We start from the raw sequence: 16,965 nt of genomic DNA, 5'->3' as shown, positions 1-16,965 counted from the left end.
TTGGTTCATATTGTTCCTCCTATGGGGCTACAAGCTCCTTCAGCTCCTTCATCCTTTCTCTAGCTCCTCTATTGGGGACCTTGTGCTCAGTCAAATGGTTGGCTGAGAGTTTCCACCTCTGTATTTGTCAGGCACTGACAGAGCCTCTCAGGAGACAGCTATAACAGGCTCCTGTTAGCAAGCACTTGTTGGCATCCACAATAGTGTCTTGGTTTGGTGACTGTATATGGGATGGATCCCTAGGTGGGGCAGTCTCTGGATGGTCTTTCCTTCAGTCTCTGCTCTCTGTATCTCCTCCCATGGGTATTTTGTTCCCCCTTCTAAGAAGGACCGAAGTACCCACACTTTGGTCTTCCTTCTTCTTGAGCTTCATTTGATCTGTGAATTATATCTTGGGTATTCTGAGCTTTTGGGCTAATACCCACTTCTCAGTGAATGTATACCATGTATGTTCTTTTGTGATTGGGTTACCTCACTAAGGATGATATTTTGTAGTTCCATCCACTTGCCTAAGAATTTCATGAAGTCATTGTTTTTGATAGCTGAGTAGTATTTCTTTGTGTAAATGTACCATATTTTCTGCATCCTTTCCTCTGTTAAGGAACATCTTGGTTATTTCCAGCTTCTGGCTATTATAAATGAGGCTGCTATGAACATTGTGGAGCATATGTCCTTATTACATGTTGTAACATCTTCTGGGTATATGCCCAGGAGTGATATTGCTGAATCCTCCATACTATGTCCAATTTTCTGAGGAACCACCAAACTGATTTCCAGAGTGGTTGTATCAGCTTGCAGTCCCACCATGAGTAGAGGAGTGTTTTTCTTTCTCCACATCCTTGCGAGCATCTGTTTTGTTTGTTTGTTTGTTTTTGAGATAGGGTTTCTCTGTGTAGCTCTGGCTATCCTGGAATTCACTCTGTAGACCAGGCTGGCCTCAAACTCAGAAATCAGCCTGCCTCTGCCTCCAAAGTGCTGGGATTGAAGGCGTGCTCCCACCCAGTGCGAGCATGTTGTAACTTGAGTTTTTGATCTTAGCCATTCTACAGGTTTGAGGTAGAATCTCAGGGTTGTTTTATTTGCATTTCCCTGATGACTAAGGATGTTGAACATTTCTTTAGGTGATTCTCAGCTATTCAGTATTCCTCAGTTGAGAATTCTTTGTTTAGCTGTATACCTCATTTTTTAAATAGTGTCATTTGGTTCTCTGGAGTCTAACTTCTTGAGTTCTTTGTATATATTGGATATTAGCCCACTCTTAGAAGTAGGGTTGGTAAAGAACTATTCCCAATTTGTTGGTTGTGATTTTGTCCTTTTGACAGTGTCCTTTGCCTTATAGAAGCTTTGTACTTTTATGAGGTCCCATTTGTCAATTCTTGAGAGCATAAGCTATTGGTGTTTTGTTCAGGAAAATTTCCCCTGTGCCCATGTGCTCCAGGCTCTTCCCCACTTTCTTTTCTCTTAGTTTCATTGTATCTGGTTTTATGTGGAGGTCACTTGAACTTGTGCTATGAACAAGGAGATAAGAATGGATCGATTCACTTTCTTCTACATGTTGACCACCAGTTGAACCAGCACCATTTGTTGAAAATGCTGCCTTTTTTCCACTGGATGGTTTTAGCCCCTTTGTCAAAGATCAAGTGACTGTGGATTCATTTCTGAGTCTTCAATTTTATTCCATTGATCTATCTGCCTTTCACTGTATATATCTGTCTGTCACTGTATCAATACCATGCAGTTTTTGCTCTGTAGTACAGCGTGAGGTCTGGGATACTGATTCCCCAAGAAGTTCTTTTATTGTTGATAATAGTTTCCGCTCTCCTGGGTTTTTGGTTATTCCAGATGAATTTGAGAATTACTCTCTTTCTTTCTTTCTTTCTTTCTTTCTTTCTTTCTTTCTTTCTTTCTTTCTTTCTTTCTTTCTTTCTTTCTTTTTTTTATGTCTGGTTTATTGAAGAGGCTGTCAGAGCCCCACCACAAAGGAGGCTGGGTTCTGGGAGGCTAAGCCAAGCAGGGTGGTGCTCCAGACAACTGAAGGTAAAACAGGAACTCAGCTGAACTCCCAGAGCAGCAATAAGGACAGGCTGCACACAATTGGCCAGGCCCCATGAAGCCCAGCTCCACTAATGGCATAGAACCTTGCCACTTCCTCTTTGGGGTTGCCTTGGGCTGGGTCTACCCACATCTGAATGCAGAGGCTGCTTCCTCAGCTGTAGTTGCTGAGCTTGTAGGAGTGGCTCCAGATTTCCTCAGACAAAGCAGCAGATGTGGGGAAGTAGACTGTGAAGGGAAGGAAGGAGGCTCGCACAGGATGCTTGTTATGCCCCAGGACCAGTTCCTTCCCTTGTGCCAGTTACTCTTGCAGGTAAAAGAGCTCTGGCAGTCCTCCCACCACTGCTGACAGTCCTCTTTGCACGGGGGGAACATCAAGGATCCGCTCTTTGCACCAGCTCTGGTCTACCTGCTGCATCCAGGGTCCCAAGTATTCTCTAAGAACACTCATAGAGGCAGGTGTCTTGGATAAAGTGCCATTTGCATTCTAATGTCATAGTTCCGCAGTGGTTCCATTCCTCTGTTAAGGGACATCTCGGTTCTTTCCAGCTTCTGGCTATTATAAATAAGGATGCTATGAACATAGTGGAGCATGTGTCCTTCTTACCAGTTGGAACATCTTCTGGATATATGCCCAGGAGAGGTATTGCGGGATCCTCAGGTAGTACTATGTCCAATTTTTTGAGGAACCGCCAGACTGATTTCCAGAGTGGTTGTACAAGCTTGCAATCCCACCAACAATGGAGGAGTGTTCTTCTTTCTCCATGTTCTCGCCAGCATCTGCTGTCACCTGAATTTTTGATCTTAGCCATTCTGACTGGTGTGAGGTGGAATCTCAGGGTTGTTTTGATTTGCATTTCCCTGATGATTAAGGATGTTGAACATTTTTTCAGGTGCTTCTTCAATGGGCCTTGAATTCCTGATTCAAAGACTACCATGAAAGGATGTTGAATTTTGTCAAATGCTTTTTCAGCATCTAATGGAAAGATCATGTGATTTTTTTCGTTGTTGTTTATGTAGTAGATTACATTGATGGATTTCCATTTATTGAACCATCCCTGCATCTCTAGGACAAAGCCTATTTGATCATGGTGAATGGTCATTTTGATGTGTTCTTGGATTCGGTTTGTGAGAGTTTTATGGAGAATTTTTGCATCGATATTCATTCCTGGTCTGAGTTCTCTTTATTTGTTGGGTGTTTGTGTGGTTTAGGTATCAGAATAATTGTGGCTTTATAGAACGAGTTGGGTAGAGTTCCTTCTGTTTCTATTTTGTGGAATCATTTGAAAACTCTTGATATTAGGTCTTCTCTGAAGGTCTGATAGAATTCTGCACTAAAACCATCCTATCCTGGGCTTTATGTTGGATGAGAGACTTTTATTGACTGCTTCTATTTCTTTAGGGGTTATGGGATTGTATAGATCATTTATCTGATTCTGATTTAACTTTGATATTTGGTATCTGTCTAGAAAATTATCCATTTCATTCAGATTTTCCAGTTTTGTTGTGTATAGGCTTTTGTAGCAGGATCTGATGGCCTTTTGGATTTCCTCAGTTTCTGTTGTTATATCTCCATTTTCATTTCTGATTTTGTTAATTAGGATACTGTCTCTGTCCCCTCTGATTAGTCTGGCTAAGCGTTTATCTAACTTGTTGATTTTCTCAAAGAAACCAGCTCCTGGTTTTGTTGATTCTTTTATTTCAGCCCTGAGTTTGATTATTTCCTGCTGTCTACTCCTCTTGGGTGTATTTACTTCTTTTTGTTCTGGAGCTTTCCAGTGTGCTGTTAAACTGCTAGTGTATGCTCTCTCCATTTTCTTTTTAGAGTCGCTCGGGGCTATGAGTTTTCCTCTTAGCACTGCTTTCATTGTGTCCCATAAGTTTGGGTATGTTGTACCTTCATTTTCATTAAATTCTAAAAAGTCTTTTTTTTTTTTTGGTTGTTCGAGACAGGGTTTCTCTGCATAGCCCTGGCTGTTCTGGAACTTACTCTGTAGACCAGGCTGGCCTCGAACTCAGAAATCCGCTTGCCTCTGCCTCCCAAGAGCTGGGATTAAAGGCATGAGCTACCACACCCAGCTCGAAAGTCTTTATTTTTTTACTTTTTCCTTGACCAAGTTATCATTGAGTGAGCGTTGTTCAGCTTCCATGTGCATGTGGGCTTTCTATTGTTTTTGTTGCTATTGAAGACCAGCCTTAATCCATAGTGACCTGATAGGCATGGGATTATTTCAGTCTTCTTATATCTATTGAAGTCTGTTTTGTGACTGATTGGAGAAGGTACCATGAGGTGCAGAGAAGAAGATATATTCTTTTGATTTAGGATGAAATGTTCTATAGATATTTGTTAAATCCATTTGGTCCATTACTTCTGTTAGTTTCACTGTGTCTCTGTTTAGTTTCTGTTTCCATCATCTGTCCATTGATGAGAGTGGGGTGTTGAAGTCTCCCACTATTATTGTGTGTGATGAAATGTGTGCTTTGAGCTTTAGTAATGTTTCTTCAATGAGTGTGGATGCCCTTGTATTTGGAGCATAGATGTTCAGAATTGAGAGTTTATCTTGGTAGATTTAACCTTTGATGAGTAGGATGTGTCCCTCCTTTTCTTTTTTTGATAACTTTAAGTTGAAAGTGAATTATATTAGATATTAGAATGGCTCCTCCAGCTTGTTCTTGGGACCTTTTGCTTGGAAAATTCTTTTCCAGCCTTTTACTCTGAAGTAGTATCTGTCTTTGTCTCTGAGGTGTGTTTCCTGTATGCAGCAAAATGTTGATTCCTGTTTTCATAGCTAGTTTGTTAGTCTCTGTATTTTTATTGGGAAATTGAGTCAGTTGATGTTAAGAGATATTATGAATAGTGATTGCTGCTTTCTGTTTTTTTTTTATGTTATTTTTATGTTTGTGTGGTTATCTTCTTTTCAGTTTGTTAAAAAAAATATTACTTTCTTGCTTTTTCTAGGTTGTAGTTTCCTTCCTTGTGTTGGTGTTTTCCATCTATTATCCTTTGTAGGGCTTGATTTGTGGAAAGATACTGTGTAAATTTGGTTTTGTCATGGAATATCTTAGTTTCTCTACCTATGGTAATTGGGAGTTTTGCTGAGTATAGTAGCTTGGGCTGGCATTTGTTTTCTCTTAGGGTCTGTATGACACCTGCCCAGGATATTCTAGCTTTCATAGTCTCTGTTGAGAAGTCTTGTGTAATTCTGATAGGTCTGCCTTTATATGTTACTTGACCTTTTTCCCTTACTGCTTTTAATATTCTTTCTTTGTTTTGTGTATTTGATGTTTTGATTATTATGTGACGGGTGGAATTTCTTTTCTGATCCTATCTATTATTTGGAGTTCTGTAGGCTTCTTGTATGTTCATGGGCATCTTTTTTCTTTAGGCTAAGGAAGTTTTCTTCTATAATTTTGTTTATATTTACTGGCCCTTTAAGTTGGGAATTTTCACTCTCTTCTATACCTACTCTCTCCTTAGGTTTGGTCTTCTCATTGTGTCCTAGATTTTATGAATGTTTTGGGTTAGGATCTTTTTGCATTTTGCATTTCCTTTGACTGTTGTGTTAATGTTTTCGATGGAATCTTCTGTCCCTGAGATTCTCTCTTCTATGTCTTGTATTCTGTTGGTGATGCTTACATCTATGACTCCTGATCTCTTTTGTAGGTTTTCTATTTCTAGGGTTGTCTCCCTTTGTGATTTCTTTATTGTTTCTATTTCCCTTTTTATATCTTAGATAGTTTTGTTCAGTTCCTTCTCCTGTTTTGTTGTGTTTTCCTGCAATTCCTTTAGGGATTTTTGTGTTTCCTCTTTCATGTCTCCTATCTGTTTACTTGTGTTCTCTTGTATTTCTTCTTCTTTTTTTAAACATTTTTAAAGATTTATTTATTTATTATATGTAAGTATACTGTAACTGTCTTCAGACTCAACAGAAGAGGGAGTCAGATCTCATTAGGGATGGTTGTGAGCCACCATGTGGTTGGGGTTTGAACTCAGGACCTTCAGAAGAGCAGTAAGTGCTCTTAACCGCTGAGCCATCTCTCCAGCCCTCTCTCTTATTTCTTTAAGGGGGTTATTTAATGTCTTTCTTAAAGTCTTCTATCGTTGTCATGAGATGTGATTTTAAATCAGTGTCTTCCTTTTCTGGTGTGTTGGGATAACCAGGGTTCACCAACCAGGTGCTGGAAGTACTGGGTTCTGATAATGCAAAGTAGCCTTAATTTTTGTTGCTTATGTTCTTACCCTTGCCTTTTGCCATCTGTTACCTATGGTGTTGCTGGTCTTGTTGTGTCTGACTGTCGCTTGTCTGTCCTGCAAGCCTGTGTGTCAGTACTCCTGGGAGAACAGTTTTCTCCTGGAGGAATTTAGGTATGGAGATCTGTGGTACAGGGTGAGCTCTGGGGTGCAGACAGAAACAGCAGGATCCTGTCCCCAGCTGTTCCTTGGTTCCTGTTTCCTTATGTCTCTGGGTGGGTCCCTCTTGGGTCAGGAATTTGAAGAGAAGTGGTGGTTTTACCTGTGCTCACAGGTGTGTAGACACTCCTGTGAAACCACCACTTTCCTGGCAGCATTTGTGTATGTAGCTCTGGGCACAGACCTCTCCTCAGGCAACTCCTCGGTTCTTGTGTCCTGAATGTTCTGGACGGGTTCCTCTGAGCAGCAGTGGTGGTCCTACTTGTGCTCATAGGCCTGTCCGAACTCCTAGGAGGCTTGCTCTCTCCTGGTGCTATTTGGCTATGGAGCCCTGTGGCAGAGGATTGCTCCAGGTGCAGATTGAAACTGGAATACTTCTGTCCCAGTCCACTCCTAGGTTCCTGTGTCCTGAGAGTTCCAGGGGTTTCCTCTGAGCAGCAGTGGTGATCCTATGCTCACAGGCCTGTCTGCACTTCTGGAAGGATAGCTCTCTCCTAGGGCCACCTGGGTATGGAGCCCTGTGGCCAGTTTTAACATTTTCGTAAAACTTATTTTCATGTTAAGGTACCAGCTCTAGTGTAACTAAGATTTCATAGACCTCTAGTGATAGGAGTGAGCCGAAATCTCAACCCATTTTAAATCTTTACATATCTAAGGATAGATATGTTTTTTTTATCACTAGCCTGTATGTTACCAGTGAGAAGTATAAATCTTATTCTCTGTTTCTACTGTATTGGGACAAAACCCTTTATTTCACATTTTGACTTGGTCATTCTTTTGTAAGACATCTTGGATTGATGCCTCTTCTTGGGACTCCCAAGTCTATTTTTCTAAGTAAGCCAGAGCCAGCCTTTCTATTTGTTCATCTCTTAAGGGTCAAGTCGGGGGTGGGGGGGGGTGGGAGGGTGTGGGGGGAGAGCTGATTTAAACAGTATGCTAATTCTATGTAATGCTTTTCTTTCAGGACAAGGGTAGTGGGTTGATTTGAAAATTGTCTCCAGAGTTCTAGAATATCAACTTACCTAACCATTGGTCACTCAAAAGTTTGTCTTATAAAGTTCAGTGCATGAAGCTGTAGTAAAAATCATTTAAACCCCAATATAGGACTTGTGCCTGCCTTGACCATTTAGTTCTCAGATAAAAGACACACCATAGCCTTTGTATTCTCAATGTGCATTAAGCAGCATAATAGCTGGGCAGCTGCCTACCCTCCATGTTGTTAGAATCTATTTCCCCATTGATAACCCAAGTTATTACTTATTGTGTTTCATCTGTGCTGCTCTTAGCTCCAATTGGGCAGCCCTTAGGGCCATGCTTTCCTCTCTTTCAACCCAGGGCTGCTCCTTTCTTCCTCCTGCACATTATTCCTTCATTCCATGGTGGTGTCTTCTCCCTTTTCCTCCTCAGGTCTTCTCTCCTTCAAGCCCACTAACCACAACTCCACCAATGTCCCTCTGCCAAGTTATCGATATTGACATCTTTATTTACCAATCATAATTAACTGGGGTATCTTGTATGCGGACTCTCTTTTCTTTGGGGTAACCCGATTTAGGGGCCCCAATTTAGTATTAGAATATAAGCAGCATTAGACCAACCCACTACAGGGAGCTTCTCATTTATGAAAGCAGTATAATAATTTCTGTATATTATCTATACTTTTTGTTTTGAGAATAGTTTTTGAATTATGAAATCATTTCAGAATATGCTACTGGTTTCCTCCTCCTAAACAGGGGTTCTCAATCAGAGCAGACTCATTACAGTGCTATGTGAACTGGCAGTATGCCTATGGCTGGAAGCATGAAGGTCTGGAACAAGTTACTGCTCTCCTTTATCGATATGGAGGTACTCACTTTTCCAGAAGAGAGACAGCAAGATCTAGCTCATGACTCTTTGCTATGGGACTGGCAATTTGCCTATTATTGTGCATGAGCCAGGTTGTTACTGCTAAAATTGCAGTTTGCTGATCTTGGAGAAGTATATTCTGTTCAGTCTGCTTGTTACTGATCTTTTAAACTATGTAGCTCCATGCTCCAAAGCAGATGATGTAGAAAAGGAAGCCAGGGTCCTAAGTACTCAGATAGGTTCTCCTGTCTCTGCAGAAGGTCATTTCCAGCTAGCTGTGACTATTCAAGAATAAGATCCAGTGTTCCTAGGTGCCTTCAACTTCACGAATGCTAACTATTCAGGGATGTATGTGTGTTGTCCCAATTTCTTCATGTTCACATTGTAAGACTTTGGGGAGCCTTAGCTTACCGGGGACCCCCTGAGTGAACCACATGGAGCTGAAATCGATGCAAAAAGCAAGAGGAATTTTTTGTTCCAGTGCACTGGGGTTGTCCCAGACACCAAGGAGAGGCAGTGACCCCCAGCACCAGTTCAGCGAGTTTTTATATGGTTCCCAAGGGTAGAACAGAATATCAGCAACTAGGCACACTATGATTGGCGGAACAGTGCGCCCTTTAAACTGATTGGTCTTTAGGGAATGAGGTAACAAGGTATTCCCTTATCAGAAGGTGAGCCAAGGTCAGTCCTGCAGAATGTGTCCCTACCTTTAGGTCCATTCCTGCCCTGTGGTCAGAGAAATGCTAATTAGCCTCTTCCTTCCGAAGGGGTGAGTGTTTCATGACCTTCCCAAAGTTCCTATGCTGACCTTTTCAACATCAAGTTCAAATGGAGCAAAAATCAAAAGTGGAAAAACTTACCTGCTGTCTCTCTTATGCTTTCAGAGCATTAAGGTGCTTTCTCAGGTCTTACCCTGGTTTTTGGAATTCTTGGCCTGTAAACATTGCTACATTTGTAGTCATGACAAAGTAAAACCCTTGTTCCAACATTAAAAAAAAAAATTTGAGCTCATAATATAATCACATAATCTTCCTCTATCCAAACATTCCCATATAGCCTTCCATGTTCTTTCTAATTTATGGACTCTTTTTCCACTAATTGTTGTTACATATGGAGATGATCCAAAATTTTTTTCTGTAGTGAGAATTTTACATAATTTACACATTTCTTAAGTATTGTTATACTTAAAAGTATTGAAATAATGAGTCATGGTGATCAAAATTTTTAAAAAGTGAAACTGATAAATGGATTACATGCCTATAATGATACAAAACTAGATAGTAAATTACTAGTATTGTGATCTCATAAGCCTTGACTTCTGATTTGCCATCTCTAATATAGTAGTATTTATACTACTTATATTAGTACTTATATTAGTTTGTTTCCCATTGCACAGAGAAGTGTCTGAGTGTGTGTGGGGGGGAACCTTAAGGAAGGTTTAATTATGGCCTACTGTTTGAAGAGATATAATCTGTCATGGTATGGAAGGCAGGGTGATGGGACCATATAGTGAATGGTCCCATTGCTTCTACAGTCAGGAATCAGAGGTAAATCCTGGTGTTTGGCTGACCTCCTATTTTGGGTCTTTTTATTCAGTCTGGAACCCTATTCCATGGGATGGTGACTTGCATATTGAGAGTAGTATTCCTTCTTCTGCTAAACCTCTCTGGAAACATCCTTTTGGTTACACCCAAAGATGAGGCCCAGGCAGTTCAAATCTATTCAGGTTCACAGTGAAGATAAACTATCATGATTCCTTTAGAAGTCACCATAATATTTACATTAAGTTATAGGATGAAAAATGTTTTTAAAAATAGGAATAAATTATTGCTTATTAAAGAGTTTTGTTCAAGTCAGGCATAGTGACATATTTCTATTGTCTCAACCTGTGAGGGGTCTGAGGCAGAACACTTGTGTTCAGAATTTCAAGGCAAACCTAGGCAATTAAATGAGACTCTGTCTCTTTAAAATAACAATGATGGCAACAACAACAACAACAAAAACAAAACCAGTTCTTCATAGACTGATTGCCTTTATCTATCTGAATATTAGTTACATAGACACAGAATGAGTTCACAAAGATGCCACTTTAATGACTCTGTGGTATACTCTGCTTCTTAGGACGGTCTGGGTGGAGACAGTCATTCATTGTTCCAGAAAAAGTTACGAACTTGGGGTGCATGAGTCTGTCTGAGGTAAACTGAAGTGAAACCAGATATTCAGGAAATGTCGAGTAGAGTTGTGGTTCTCAAAGATTGGTCTCTTAGCAATTAGCAGCAGCACCCAAAAGACTGCTGTGTATCTGTGTATATTCTTTGCTTACCTCAACTCTCTGAGCTAACTATGGGGAGGATTCCTATAGAGTGCTCACAAAAAGGGACCTAGCATAACTGCACTCTGACCCAGCAAGGACCTGAAAGAGTCAGATGCAGATATTTGCACCCAACCCATGGACAGAAACCGCTGACCTCTGTTGTTGAATTAGGGAAGGCTGAAAGAAACTGAGCACTCTGTAGGAGGACCAGCAGTCTCAATTAGTCTGGATCCCCGAGATCTATCCAACACTGAACCACCAAACAGACAGTATACACCAGCTGATATGAGGCTCTTAACACACATACAGTAGAGGACTGCCAGATCTGTGTTCATTCATGATGTACCTAACCCTCTAGAGACTGGAGGCCCCAAGGAGTTTAGAGGTCAGGTGGGGTGGGGGTTGGGGACATCCATGTGAAGACAGGGGGTTGGGGAGGAGGTATGGGATGTGGAACAGTAGCGGGGCTGGAGGGAGAGGAATAAAGTATGGAGTGTAAAAAAATAAATTAATTAATAAAAAAAGAATAAAATTTAAAAAAAGAATAATCTGATCCTTTAAGCTACACTTGCATATCAGACTGAAAGGAATAAAATTCAATTAACAAACAAACAAACAAACAAACAAAAAACCAAGATCTGTAGGTGATTGTTGAGATTTAGTCTGTTGCTATGTATTATAATGCTAAATTCTGTATGAGGGTGGAGGGTGTCTAGTTGCCTCTAGTGAATTCTCACTCTGCCAGCTTTTGTTGTGCAAACATTCCTCTTTAATTTAAAACTATTGGTTGAATAAAGATGCCTACAGCCTGTATCAGGGCAGAAGAGGGTAGACAGGGTTTCAGTTCCTGGGGCTAGGATTCTGAGGAGAGACCAGTTGGGGAGAGCCAGAGAGGAGGAAGAAGGAAGAATAATCCAGGGAGGAGGTAGATTGTGAGAGCATGTCTGTGAGACCAACCAGTTGGAATAGGAGTGGCCCACGTGGAACATGGCAAGAAATATTTTGGCATTATCGACAGAGAAGTAGACAAAGTACCACAGAAGATTGATATCTGCCCAGCTCTAGTGCTTTTTAAGGCTTATTATAAATATAAAGGGTCTTTTTTGTTGTTTTTTGTTTTTGTTTGTTTGTTTGTTTTTTGTCTTTTATTTGAGAACCAAATGATCTAAGGTGGGATAGAAATTCCCAAATAATATTTACCACAACAGGTGATTATGTTTCTTGAGAATTACTAGGTAGACGACCATGCTAAAGATCAGGAATGTAGATGAGAGGACTGGATGGAGACAACAAGTTAAGTGAAATGCAGGGCACTGAAGGCAGGATACCAGCAAGAGTTGTATTTTACTTGACTTCATTTGTCCCAGATAACATACCTTTTGTTTATCATGAAAGCCAGGAACAAAGGACACTTAGCTCCCGGGGAAATGTTGTATATTCCTGGATCTCTCTATGCGGCATGTCCTTTGATATAAGTCCTAGAGTAACCACAGGGGCCACAGAACAGTTTTTGGGAGCAGACGCATGGGTGCAGGAACCTGTTATATAGGGATACAGGGCACTATGCATTTTTCTACATGTGAATGAGGCATACTCCTTTAACTGAATACAAGAAATGGCCTGTAGCAGTACAGAGTGAGAGGTTCTTTCTGAGCTTTAAGTTGCATCAGGTTGAAGTCCTGCAATGATAGGTGTTGTGGTGAATATTATTTGGGGAATTCTACCCTATCTTATATCATTTAGTTCCCAAATAAAAGACACTAAACCTTTCTATTTATAATAAGCCTTAAAGCATTAGAGCTGGGCAGATATCAACCCTTTATGCTATTTTGACTACTTCCCTGTCAATAACTCAGAAATTATCATTTGTCATGTTCTCCCTGGTCTGCTCCTACTCCAATAGCCTGTCCTTCACGGCCGTGTGCTCACAATCCACCTACCTCATGGTGGCTTCTTCTTTCACCTCTTCTCTCTTCTCCTCTCTTGTGGTTCCTGTCTCAGATACCAAGCTCAGGAACTGAAGCCTCACCTACATCTCTTCTACCATACCACAGGCTGTAGACATTTTTATTAACCAGTCATGGATAACTTGGAAGGCAAGGCTTATACAACAAAAGCTGGTATATATGAGGCTCTGCTCATCTTGGAGCAACTAGACCTTGACACACAGAATTTAGCATTTGAATAGAAGCAGCAACAGAACAATCCACTACAGATGGGGATGTGCACAGGGTCAAAATGTCCCATTCTGTTCCATTGCAGTGTCACTGGTTAGATGTCATGTTTGATTAGACTCTTCAGTGCCCTTGGGCTAAGGCTTCTCTGTATAGTATATTTCTCTGGTAGAGTGCCTAGCGTCAGCCTTTTCTTAAATATTTTCCCATTGACCTTTGACTACTCATATTTACTTGTCAGCTGAGCCAACTTCTTAGCATTCTTATAATGGACTTTGTGTATCAAACAGGAAATGTATGGGATTTTTACTGGAGATTGATTCTGGGGCCATATTTGTTCTAAGATATACTACCACTGAGATTTATCTCCCAGCTGGAACTCGTGTTATAAGTACATTGGCATTATGCTTTTCTGAGGTGAACACAAAGAAGAGAAATACACAGTATTTGCTTTTATTACTCTAATAAAGTATTATCCTTTAAGAAATCAGACATTTGGTTATTGGTGCATTTTATTCATTTTACCAAGAATAGAACCTGTGTCACTTGAAACTGACTTTAACCAATTCTAAACTCTCAGATGACTTGTCCTATCCTGGAAATCAAGCCAAAGTTGTAAGTAGGGTGTTTCCTCTAGCTTTCTTGCTTCCTTTGCTTGGATGACACACAGCAGCTCTTATGTTTAGATGTGTAGCTCCATATTCCTTACTTGATAAGTATTTGAAAATATGTTTAATATGCTCCAAGTGTTTGATGACGACATGGAAAGTATACATCTTACCAAGTCCATTTGGTGTTCCATCAAGCAGTGAGAACCTCATTCACATGCCCCTTATAGACAATATTTTCCCAGTTTTCCATCTAATATAAATGAAAATATAAATTTTTATGGTTTTATTTTCTTACTTTATGCTTCTTTTGTTCTATGCTTTTGATATCTAAAAGAAGAAATTTCTTTTTTTTAAGAATCTCTTTAGCATTTATATACATTTTTTTTTTTTTTTGGAATCCTAAGTGCAACTTAAACGTTAAATAAATTGACTTGAATTTATTTAGTTACTATTATTTAAACAGTTACTTCATTCTCAATTAGACCAGAGTAGATGGCCTAGTTTATTAACCTTTCTTCTTCTAGGTAAAGAAAGACAAAAGATTATAAGAATGAGTAAAAGAGCAGAACCGGAGCATATATTGGATTGTGGGTATGCTGCTTAGTTTTTTGTCAATCTGACAAAAAATTGAGGGAATCTCAATTGAGAAAAGGCCTCAATCATATTGGCCTAATAGGCAAGTCTATGGAGTACTTTCATGAATTAATGATTATTGTTGGATGATGCCACCCCTGGGCAGGAGGTCTTGTGTTGTACAAGAGAGCAGGCCAGGTAAACCAGTAAGCAACATTCCTCTTGACCTTGTTTTAGTTTCTATCTTCAGATTCTTGCTTGAGTCCCTGCTCTGACTTCCTTTCATGATAGAGCATCATAGGATATGTAACCTAAATAGGTGCTTTCTCTCCAAGTTGCTTTTAGTCATGGTGAGTTTTTTGGGGGGTGGAGGGGCAAGGGTGGAGTGGGGTGGGGCATGTTGGGACAGGATTTTTTTGTGTAGCCCTGGCTTTCTGGGAACTTGATATGTACCTTCCAAGTACTGGGATTAAAGGTATGTGCCGCCACATCCAGATTTGATTATTGAGTTGTATCACAGCAATACAACACAAATTAGGACAGTAGGCAAAAGAAGTTGTTTAGCTTCCCATGTTTACACCTTAAGATGCTATGGGATATTGTTAGGGAGAGAGAGAGGGAGAGGGAGTCACAGAGGTACACATCTTACATGGTAAAGAGGGAGAGGTAAAATGCATGTGTTAAGAACAGTAGATGCCAGAACAAGTTAGGTAGACTTGTCAGAACAAGAAGAGATTGTGGATGAGGTCAGTGAGCAGAGTCTTTGTGGAGTTTTTGGGCAGAATGTGTCTGTTTGAGCAGAGACTTCAGGTTGGGTCAGGAAGTAAAGGATCCCTGATTCTGAGAATGTGATACTGGCATGAGATTATTTGGTGTGTTTGAGGTGTTCAGTTTGAGCCCTGGGCGAGAGAATACTACTAACTGAGTCCTGAGATAAGGCATGTTATAGCTCTACCTGGAGAGAACATGGAACTTAGTATTGGGAACTTTCTTTCTCTAGGAATGTATGGGATGGTGCAAGTAGGCATAAAGACATAAAGAAAGAAAACAGCAAGAGGTCACATCAGGGGACCAGTTGTTTCTGATGATCTTGTTTTAGAAATGAGGACTACCTAAGAATGAAGAGGAAGATTGAATTATTAATATTTATCATCAGTGAAGGAATTTCAGTTCCATTTGATACAAAAAGAAAACAATAAATTACAAATAAAATGCCCACTTGATGGCTGAAATCCTGGAGTACTCTCTACTAGATAGTATGGTAGAGATCCTAGATAACGAAAGTTATTAATTTTTTATTTTGTCATGTGAAATTAATATATAAATATGTCTCAGTATAAATGTCTTTGGCACATTTGCAAAGACAAATGGATTAAAACTAAAAGAAATAAAGGCATAGATGTGAGAATTACCTATAATTTTTGTGGTTATATCACTTCTTTTCTTCCCCTCCTCTTTTTTTTTGGATATTGTTTTGTTTTGTTTTTACTTTTTTGATTTTTTGAGACAAGCTCTCTTTATATAGCCATGGATGTCGCTGAACTCACTATGTAGACCAGTCTGGCCTTGAAGTTGAAAGACTCTGAGAGGAGCCCCTCGCTCAGGCCTCAGGACAATAGCGGACCCCCAAGAACTTGATGCAAACCACATGAGGCTTTATTCAGGGAAAGCCAGAGCTTTGGGGATAACTCATATCCCACGCAGGGGTAGAGGAGTCGACCTCGAGGGGAAAGAGGTCTTAGTTTTTATAGGCCCTCAGAGGGGAAAGAAGAAGGGGGGAGTAGGGGATTTCCAGATCTAAACAATGTCTGTTCTCAAGAAATGGGTATGGGAGGGGTACAAGGAAAGAGTCTGGTGCAGGTGTAGCAACTCTGGATTGGTCCAGCTGAGGTTGCTGGGGAGATTTTCTGACTCTATCTTAGCAACCAATATCACAAACACCTGGCAATGGGCTTCATCAGTGGGCACACACATGGGTCAAGGAACGGTCAAAACATTGTCAGACACATGGGTTCAAGGAGTGGCCAGAGCATTGTGCACCTCTATTTTTCTAGATCAGTGAAGCTACTTCTGCTAACAATGAAATCTATTTTGCCAATTTCAGGGCTTCTGTGACCTTTTACATTCTGTCAGGATCTTTCAAAGTCACAGAGATCTGGCTGCCTCTGCCTCCTGAGTAGTGAAATTAAAGGTCATTTGTGTGTGTGTGTGTGTGTGTGTGTGTGTTTTGCCTAACTGTGGTAGTGAATTCTACGTGACTATAACATACCCATTTTCTACTATGTGTAGAAAGATTTGTTGTCTTGAGTTCAGTGTAGTTTACTACTGTAATTATATTTTGTTATATCTCACATTTGGTTTTCATCTACAGTGGATGTGACCTAATCCCGAGAGCCTTTAGGTGTGTGTCTAGTAGTCAGGAAATGAGAGATTGAAAATAAAACTGGGGTTGATATTCTGTAGATGGTGCGAGGATGAAGGAGGCCCCACCATATATGACCGTTTCAGAGCATAGAGAAGACCTAGCAATTAGCCAGTAAATTAATGGGACTTATGTCCTATTATGCCAAAGCTGGCCTTGGAATTTGGATCGTTCTCTAGAGTCTGTGAAGGAGAGCTAAGCCCAATGAATAGTTTGATATGAGTTTTGTGGAATGCTGAGCAGAGGAACCACTGAATCTCATTCCTAACTACATTTCTTTTTTTATTTTTTTTGTTTTCTTTTGGTTTTTCGAGACATGGTTTCTCTGTATAGGCTTGGCTGTCCTGGAACTCACTCTGTAGACCAGGCTGGCCTTGAACTCAGAAATCCGCCTGCCTCTGCTTCTCAAGTGCTGGGATTAAAGGCGTGTGCCACCATGCCCGGCATCCTACTTTTCTTTAAGCCTTTAAGTTTGTATGAATTAGTCCCAGCTGTAGAAAAATTAATACAGAGCTTATAAACAACTGTTGAAAAGTATAGGCTGCGCCTTCTGTCCACCTGCACTC

The 16,965-nt window shown here is 40.3% G+C and overlaps 1 protein-coding gene and 1 pseudogene across 1 annotated transcript in view; one reads left to right on the top strand and one right to left on the bottom strand.

The window, feature by feature from the left end:
* Positions 1-16,965, top strand: part of Spidr (scaffold protein involved in DNA repair) — a 222,678-nt gene that overhangs the window by 34,513 nt on the left and 171,200 nt on the right. The gene's annotated exons all lie outside the window — the stretch shown is intronic.
* LOC110311971 (folate receptor alpha pseudogene) lies at positions 2,051-2,636 on the bottom strand (annotated as a pseudogene).

Source organism: Mus caroli, unplaced genomic scaffold (genome assembly GCF_978045245.1).
Source record: "Mus caroli unplaced genomic scaffold, Mus_caroli_1 scaffold_17, whole genome shotgun sequence".
NCBI classification, from domain to species: domain Eukaryota; kingdom Metazoa; phylum Chordata; class Mammalia; order Rodentia; family Muridae; genus Mus; species Mus caroli.
The sequence above is the reverse complement of the archived record's forward strand: the minus strand, read 5'-3'. Positions and strand labels throughout refer to the sequence as shown.